Source organism: Chrysemys picta, chromosome 14, assembly GCF_011386835.1.
Source record: "Chrysemys picta bellii isolate R12L10 chromosome 14, ASM1138683v2, whole genome shotgun sequence".
Lineage (NCBI taxonomy): Eukaryota > Metazoa > Chordata > Testudines > Emydidae > Chrysemys > Chrysemys picta.
In genome coordinates, this window is record NC_088804.1 from 6,180,479 (window position 1) to 6,188,554 (window position 8,076).

The following is an 8,076-nucleotide window of genomic DNA, read 5'->3' on the forward strand; positions in this document are numbered from 1 at the left end:
CTGTTAGCTCCTTACCTTAATAGAACTACTCTGAGGTAAACTTATTGTTTTATTATAAATGTATTAATAAAGAGCAGAGAGTTAAGTGATACTAAGCAGAGATCATAGAGACCGAAAATAGGTACAAATTTGACAAAATAAAGCACACTTTCCAGTGTCTAAAATGTAACCGATTATAATCCTGGTCTCATGCAATTTCTCACCTACAGTCAGAGGGTCCGAGCTGTTGGCCCCGGGCTATGGCTACACACAGACACTCAGGGTGTCTGGCTGTGAGAAGCCCAGGTTGGGAGCTGCAGCAGTCAAGCATTGTGAGGCACCCCACATTGCAGGGCAAGTGGTGACAGTCTCTCAGTGCTCTGGCTTGCACCCTGGAATGTCATAAGTATCTAGGACCCTTAAATCGACGGCTCACCACTAGTAACAGCTGCCCTGTCCCCTCTGTTTTTTAATTGGAGAGAGCTCCCTGCCCCCATTGTTAGTGAGTGAGATTACAGTTATGGTGACCGTAGCGAATATGCGTCAATTAGGGCATATTAAGTACAGTTCTGCTGCCCTTTAGTCATCAAAGAGGGATAACATTACCTCTGCATCCAAGACTTAGTGAATTTTAACCCAAACCAGCCAAAATGGATCACCTTGGCAAGATGTATGTGTCTGTGCAGATATGTATCAGAGGGGTAGCCGTGTTAGTCTGGATCTGTAAAAAGCAACAAAGAGTCCTGTGGCACCTTACAGACTAACAGATATATCTGGTGTGGTCAGTTCACGAGGTCTTTTCCTCCAGTTCAGCAGTAGACGGAGAGCTCATTCGGACCACTGTCTTACCTAGGTCTTAGCAACACTGCTCAGAGGGCAGAGTTAAGGTGGCATTGGCAGGTACCTTAACTCTCTATTCCCTGGGTTTCAGAGGTTAAGTTTTTCCCCTTCTCCTCCCCCCAAACCAGAGTACCCTATTTCCTCCACCCTGGGCCAGGGGCCTTTCCCCTCACCATTAGTTATCTTTCTGGGTGAGTGATAAGTCACTCAGGATTTCAACATTTAAACTCTATTGGGAGGATAGGCAGTGCTGAGATGGGGTATTGGTACATTTTTAACCAGTTGTTTGATCTATAGACAGTGGAAGGGGTGCCTGAGGCAGTGGCTATGCTAAAGAGCCAGTGGGGGCTTCATGGGGCCCCATTATCCCCTCTTTCCGTTTTCTGATTTTCCCCAAAATCAGTAGGGTTCTGGTCACCAATGTCTAGAACTTTCCCTGAAATTTTGGAATTGATCAGTTGCAGCATTCAAAAGTTTAGACAAATGGGAAAAAACAGAAATGCCACTTAGTTGAGGGTAAGGCCTTGGTGCACTCAGTGAAAAATGTCATGAGTACGTCCTGTTTAAGGGGCTGTGACGCGGGAACCCCTTGGCCTTCAAGTGATCATTTCCATTGTTCAAGAAACATGATTACATTATCCGGTCTTTCATCTTGCCTCCAGCCAACCTGTGTTGACTGAGCAATCAGGGCTGACGCTCTCCTATGCTACTGCAGGTGGAGACAGTAGCAACATGCCCTGCCATCGTTCCCACATCAGCGGAGAGCACGTGTAGTTTATTGTCTATGAGAAAGTGGTTTGAACTTCTTCTAAAGTCACTGTACAAATTAGCGGGGCACATTCCCTAAAAGTTAAAAAACCCTTGAGATGCAGCTACTAGCCCTGTTCCTACAAATCCTTCTCAGAGCTCTGCCATGTGCCGGGTTCAGCTTTCCAGTGCAGGGGTGTAGCATGTCCCCTTGAGCCACCCACGTCATCTGATCAGAGGGTGGCTGGAAAGCCTCTTGCCTCGTCTTGCTGCCTATGCCCATTTCACTCTCTTCGTTGCATGAATGTTTGCCATGTACCAGTCTAGAGAGCTGAGCTCTTCCGTGAATGTTTTCAATGGAGCTTCCCCAAAGGGGCACACGTGGAGATGAACTTCAAGCAACCGGTGGGGGATGGTGAAAGCCACGGTTTGAGCCCCACGTGTGCAAAAATAAACATTGTCAGAAGCTGCTGATTTTGTGAAATGTGGTTTTGTTTTGTTTGGGGCGGGGGTGTATCTCAGGAACCCTGTGCTCAAAGGACACCAAATTTGCACTAGTAACCTTACCTAGCTCCTCCATGGGGCACACAATTTCAAGACAAGCTGAATAAGCATGCAGGTTTTAGAGTACTTAGAAGAGTCATCTTTTAAATAGAAGGCACGGCTCAACCTGAACTCAACTGAGCAAAGAAGAGAGGAAACTCACACCTGTAGAATCAGATATATTTTAACATAAATATGATGGGTTGGACCCCCCATTCTGGGATGTCACCTGATCTACTGGGATTTATTTCACTGAGCCTGCCTGCTCCACGAGCCTGGGCTCCCTCGCCCTGTTTTGCTGACTTCGGTTCTCTGGCAGCACACACAGGTAGGGACGCACCAGCTGTAGAATCACAGAGTCTGCAAACGGCTCTTTGAGAAAACTCAGCTAGGAAATCGCCCAGCACTCAAGTGCAGCTCCCCTCTGGAAAGTCCGCCCAAAATGATATTGTTTTGCGCTGTAGAGAAATGTATTCAACGTAAGCTCATAAAAGTTGCAGAGTTTCTGTAGCTTAGAGTTCCAGGTATTTCTCTTTACAGACTAGACTCCTGTCTTCATCTGGACTCAGCCCTTGCCTTTCCCACTGCTCAGTTCCCTTGTCTCTTCGGGTACTTTCAGCAGGCTTTCTTCTTGAGCAGGAAGAGTTCTGTTTGCCTTACTCCCCAGTCTTACACAAGATTTACATAAGGCGGGAATCTTTCGTTTCCCAGTCTTGACCTCCCCCTCCTTTTAATGGAAAATTACTAGAAGTCCAAGATGGTGTTTAGTCCCAGGTGACAGGACCACCTGACCTAGTAGCGTCACAGCTACATCCCAGGATACCTCTCAGGAAGGAGATAGATTAGTATCTTCACAGTCTTATTGTTTCTTCCTAATGGCCCATCAAGGCTGATGGCCTGTTGTCTGGTGGGTGTCTCCCAAATACACAGAGTTGTAATTGTTAGATAGTCAATATTCCTAATTTTAGATCAGGAGTCTCAAACTCCCGGCCCGCGGGCCATCTGCGGCCCGCAAGCCTCCCCAATGTGGCCCGCGGGGCTCCAGAAGTTTTGGGACTGCGTCTCTCCCTTGGCCCCACCTGCCGCCCCCGGGCGCTTCCCCGTCAGAGGCCCCGGCCACACAGCGGAGCTGAGCGGTGTCTGCCTGCTCGCTCCAGCGGCTGCCGGCCCCTCCCTGTGGCCCAGGGGCGGGGCTGTGCCTCTGCGCGCTTCTGTCCCCACCCCGAGTGCCCCTGCAGCCAATAGGATGCTGCGAGGGTGGTGCCTGGGGGCAGAAGCGCATGGAGGCCCCCTGGCCTGCCCCACCTTGGAGCCCCAGGTAAGCACAGCACCCCTGACCCCCTCCCAGAGCCTGCAGCCCCACCCCTCATACCCCCTCCCCCACCCAAACTCCCTCCCAGAGCCTGCACCCCATCCCCACACACTCCCAGCCCCCAAACTCCCTCCCAGAGCCTGCACCCCCTCCCCTCATACGCCCTCCCCCACCCAAACTCCCTCCCAGAGCCCAACCACTCACCCCTTCTGCACCCAAACTCCCTCCCAGAGCCTGCACCCCAATCACCTACCCCAGACCTCCTCCCCCAGCCAAACTCTGTCCCAGAGCCTTAGGCAGGTGGGGGGGGGCAGAGTTTTGGGGGGCATGAGTGACATTGGCCCGCTGGGAGGATCTGAGGACTGGCACTGGCCCTAAGGTAAATTGAGTTTGAGACCCCTGCTTTAGATACAGAAATGATACATGCATACAAATTAGATAATCACATTCAGTATATTATAACCTTTCCGATGATACCTTATGCCATAGCCATATCGTAAGCATATTTCCATACGAATATGGGATGTAACGTCACGAGTTAATTGCTTTTATGTTTAATGATTGAAAACTAAATCCGGGGATATCTCTGAGCTCCATGTTCTTCCGGGTATGCATCAGTGTGGATCCCACTGTAGGTGCACATGTGAGATTGGGGTTCTCAATAGCAGTGTCCGATGGAACTGCACATGCATTGTGTGTCTCCTACTGCTCCCATGAGCGGGCATAAAGGGCAGAGTGGCCATGACCCTCCCTCAGGTTCCTCTTACCACGTGTGGCAGCGTGTCTGAGCCACTAGTTCTTAGCTCCAGCTAAATCTCTCAAAACTCTTCTGATCTCCTCTGATATATGACCCCGAGGAACATCTGTGACCTGTCTGGAATAAATACTGACAGTCAAACCTCCCTGGACAAGCCCCCTGTGCAACCCACCATACAGACCTCCCTGTACAGATGCGATGCTTCCTGGTGGTACAATGGGTGGTGAGGCACCTCGCTACCACATACCCTTAGCATAAGGGGGTACTGTCTGTTCCTGCCATGGGTCAGATCCCTGACTCCACCAGCCATAGGCAACACAAGCCTTCCCCTCTCAGCCTGTGTAGGCTCTGCTGTCCCTCGGCAGGTTAGCGAAAGGCCCACACCAACCCCTGCGCCCTGTAAGCTTCTCCCTGGAGTGTCCAGTCCCTGAATCACTGGGCACTCACAGTATTCACAGACTCACTGCTCCCAAAGGAACCCTGCCCCTCATCTTATTGGTTACAGCCTAGATCAGAGCTCCACTGATCACACAGCACCTAGATATGTTTATAGTGAAAACAAGCAAAAGGGGATATAACAAAGAAGAGATTCTAGAGATATCAAATAAAAATATTGGAAACGAATGGTTACATATAAAATAAAATCATAACATGCATCCTAGAACCTAGACTTAACTAACAAGATATTTTCACATCTTCTGGAGCAATGGTCACCCCAAAGCCCTTCCAGCATTTTACAGCCAGGCTCGGCTGTGATCTTCCATTCATGGACAAGTCACGCTGTCAACTTGTCTTCTCAGTTAAAGATGCAGGGGGGTACCTCTGCCCCGCAGCTATACCCAAACAATCCGTTATCTGTACTCAAAACCAGGATCCCCTCCCGCTGTACATTTCCTCACTTGAAGATTTCAGTCTCCTGATTAGCATTTTGGCTCCATATGCAGATAGATCTGCATTGTGAAACAGATCACAAGCAGATCACACACAATGACCAGACAGGGAGTTGTGCTTCTGTTACCCTCTGCCTGGAAGGAATCAGTCACCTCCTGTTTCCCTGCCTTAGCTCCAGGGCTTTGAGAACATAATTTCCAGTATAGGTTCATAACTCTTTTAAATATCTGTATGTACAGTTCAAAAGGACTATGACAACCAGTAAACCTGTCAGTATGATAGCCTGTAAAAACCCGCAATGCATCCCTGGTGCCCTCTGCCAATTGGCATCAATAGGCTCTGGGTCACAACAGGGCACCTCAAATGTTGGATTCCAAACCTGTTGGTTTTAAGTCCTGCCCATCCTGCAGTGGACTAATCTCTCTGAAAGATGGACAGAGCAGGTGCTGCTTCTATTTAGGAGTGTTGCTGGCTGGACATTTCCCAGTGTCGTTGGAAAATGCCCATTCGCTGAAGTGAAATGTTTTGCTGCATTTTTTTGCAGACTTAACTAAACTGTTACTGAAACAGGCAACCTATCAGCCTCCAGAGCCCTGGCAGGATCTGGTCTCTGGGGGCGCGCACACGCACGCACACACACACGCATGCACACACACACGCATGCACACGCACACACACACACACGGAGTAGTCTACAAAGATCCCCTTTGCCCAGGGCATCTGGCACTGCTCAATATAATAGTCTGACATTTACATGCTTCCAAGATCTCACATCTGAGACAGTTTACCATTGTGTTTTCAGGGAATGCATCCAGTAGTTCCCAGATTGACAGAGAAAGTTGCCAAATTTATCTGAATTGCCAAAAAAAATTATCATCCTGGCAAATGGAAACACACACTCCTGAAATCCTCTGTAGAAAGGAGCAGCAATATCTGACCAAGTTCAGTGTTCAGGACAGAGGCCGATCAAGGTCTCCTGGGGCCCTGGGCTGGAGCAAGTGATGGGGCCCCTGCCCCAGCCTTTCCACCTGCAGCCCCACCCCCATTCCACCCCTTTAACTTGCAACCCCAATCCACAGCCCCACCCCATTCCACCCCTTCCCTGGCAGCCCCATCCTTCTCACTTCTTTCCACCCCCTAGCAGCACAGAGACCAGAAAAGCACTGCCCCAGGGCTGCGGCAGGGAACGAGAGCCCCTCCAGGCCTGGGGCCACAGTGGGTGGGGTGGAATTTAACTGAGGGCCTGTAACGGGGTCACAGTCACCTCTCGCGAGCACCCCCTGGCCGAGTGCATGTGCCTGCACTCTCTCTCCACCTGTCTGTGGTGGGTCTTTGGTGACTCATCCTCCAGCCGAGTCACCCACTGTCTGTGTGATAAAAGCAAAGCAAACCCCTTCTCGTCACCCTCTGTAGGATCCGTCGATCGGCAGCCCTATCCTGGGGCTCACTCTCCAGTCAGTCCAGCAGGGCCTATCACTAGGGGCCTACCAAATTCACAGCCATGAAAAACGTGTCACAAACCGTGAAATCTGGTCTCCTCCTGTGAAAGCGGGTCTTGTGTGTGCTTTTACCCTAGGCTATACAGATTTCACAGGGGAGACCAGCATTTCTCAAATGGGGGGTCCTGACCTGAAAGGAAGTTCCGGGGGGGGGGGTCACAACATTATTTTAAGGGGGTCGTGCTATTGCCACCCTTTCTCCTGCGCTGCCTTCAGAGCTGGGCTGCTGGAGAGTGGCAGCTGTTGGTCGGGCACCCAGCTCTGAAGGCAGCGCCCTGCCAGCAGCAGCACAGAAGTAAGGGTGGCAATACCATCTCATGCCACCCTTACTTCTGCGCTGCTGCCTTCAGAGCTGGGCAACCGGAGAGAGCGGCTGCGGAGAGGGCCCAGCTCTGCGGGCAGCAGTGCGGAAGTAAAGGTGGCAATGCCATACCGTGCCATCCTTCCTTTCTTCTGCACTGCTGCTGGCGGCAGCTCTGCCTTCAGAGCTGGGCTCCCGGCCTGCAGCCGCTGCTCTCCAGCTGCCCAGCTCTGAAGGCAGTGCCGCCACCAGCAGCAGCGCAGAAGTAAGGGTAGCAATACCGCAACCACTCCTCCCCCCACAATAGCCTTGTGCCTCCCACACACACACACACACACACAGGACCCCTACAATTACAACACTGCGAAGTTTCAGGTTTAAACTCTGAAATCATAACATTTTTAAAATCCTATGACCATGAAATTGACCAAAATGGACCATGAATTTGATAGGGCCCTACCTATCACAATACGCTGGCCAAACTGTCTCTCAGCCCCTTTTGAGCTCCCTCAGATTATCTCTGCTCTTTAAGCAGTCCCAGCCCTGGCGTGGGGCCACATCCCCCAGGGCTCCCTCCCTGAAGGCTCCTTGCTTCTCCAGGCCTTTCTGGCCCCAGCTCTTCAGCTGGGCCACTACAAGAGTTCAGTTCCCCTTCTGGGGTGCATCAAAGTCCAGGCCACTTTCCCAGTGGCTGGTGGGAGGGGGGACCCAGGCCCTCCCTCTACTGCAGGTCCCAGCCCAGGGACCCTATAGAGAGCAGTCATCCACCATTTCCCTTTAAATAAACTGCGTTGCTGCTACAATTCCCTGAGCCACTTCCCCGTGACTCCAGCACATTCTTCACTTACCCAGGCCAGCCTTAGGCTTTATGGGGCCCTCTGCAGTATTATTAAACTGGTGCCCTGTGCCCGGTGACAGCCCAGGCTCGCATATGGGGGGGGGGGGGAGGGAGGTTTGAAGGATTTATTTTAAAAACTGTCTGAAGATCCAAACATTTAAGGCTAAAGATGAATCCTCAGATTGTGCATCTAAAAATCTATGCGAGGTTTTTTTGGAGATGTGATTTTATCATCTTCACCATCACACTAATGAAATATTTTTAAAGCAGATTTTAAACTAAGGTCCTGTAGACTGACATGTTCTGAGTAAACAAGACTGTGATGCGCAACTGTTTCCGTCAGTAAATTCAGACAGTCTATGGGGGGGG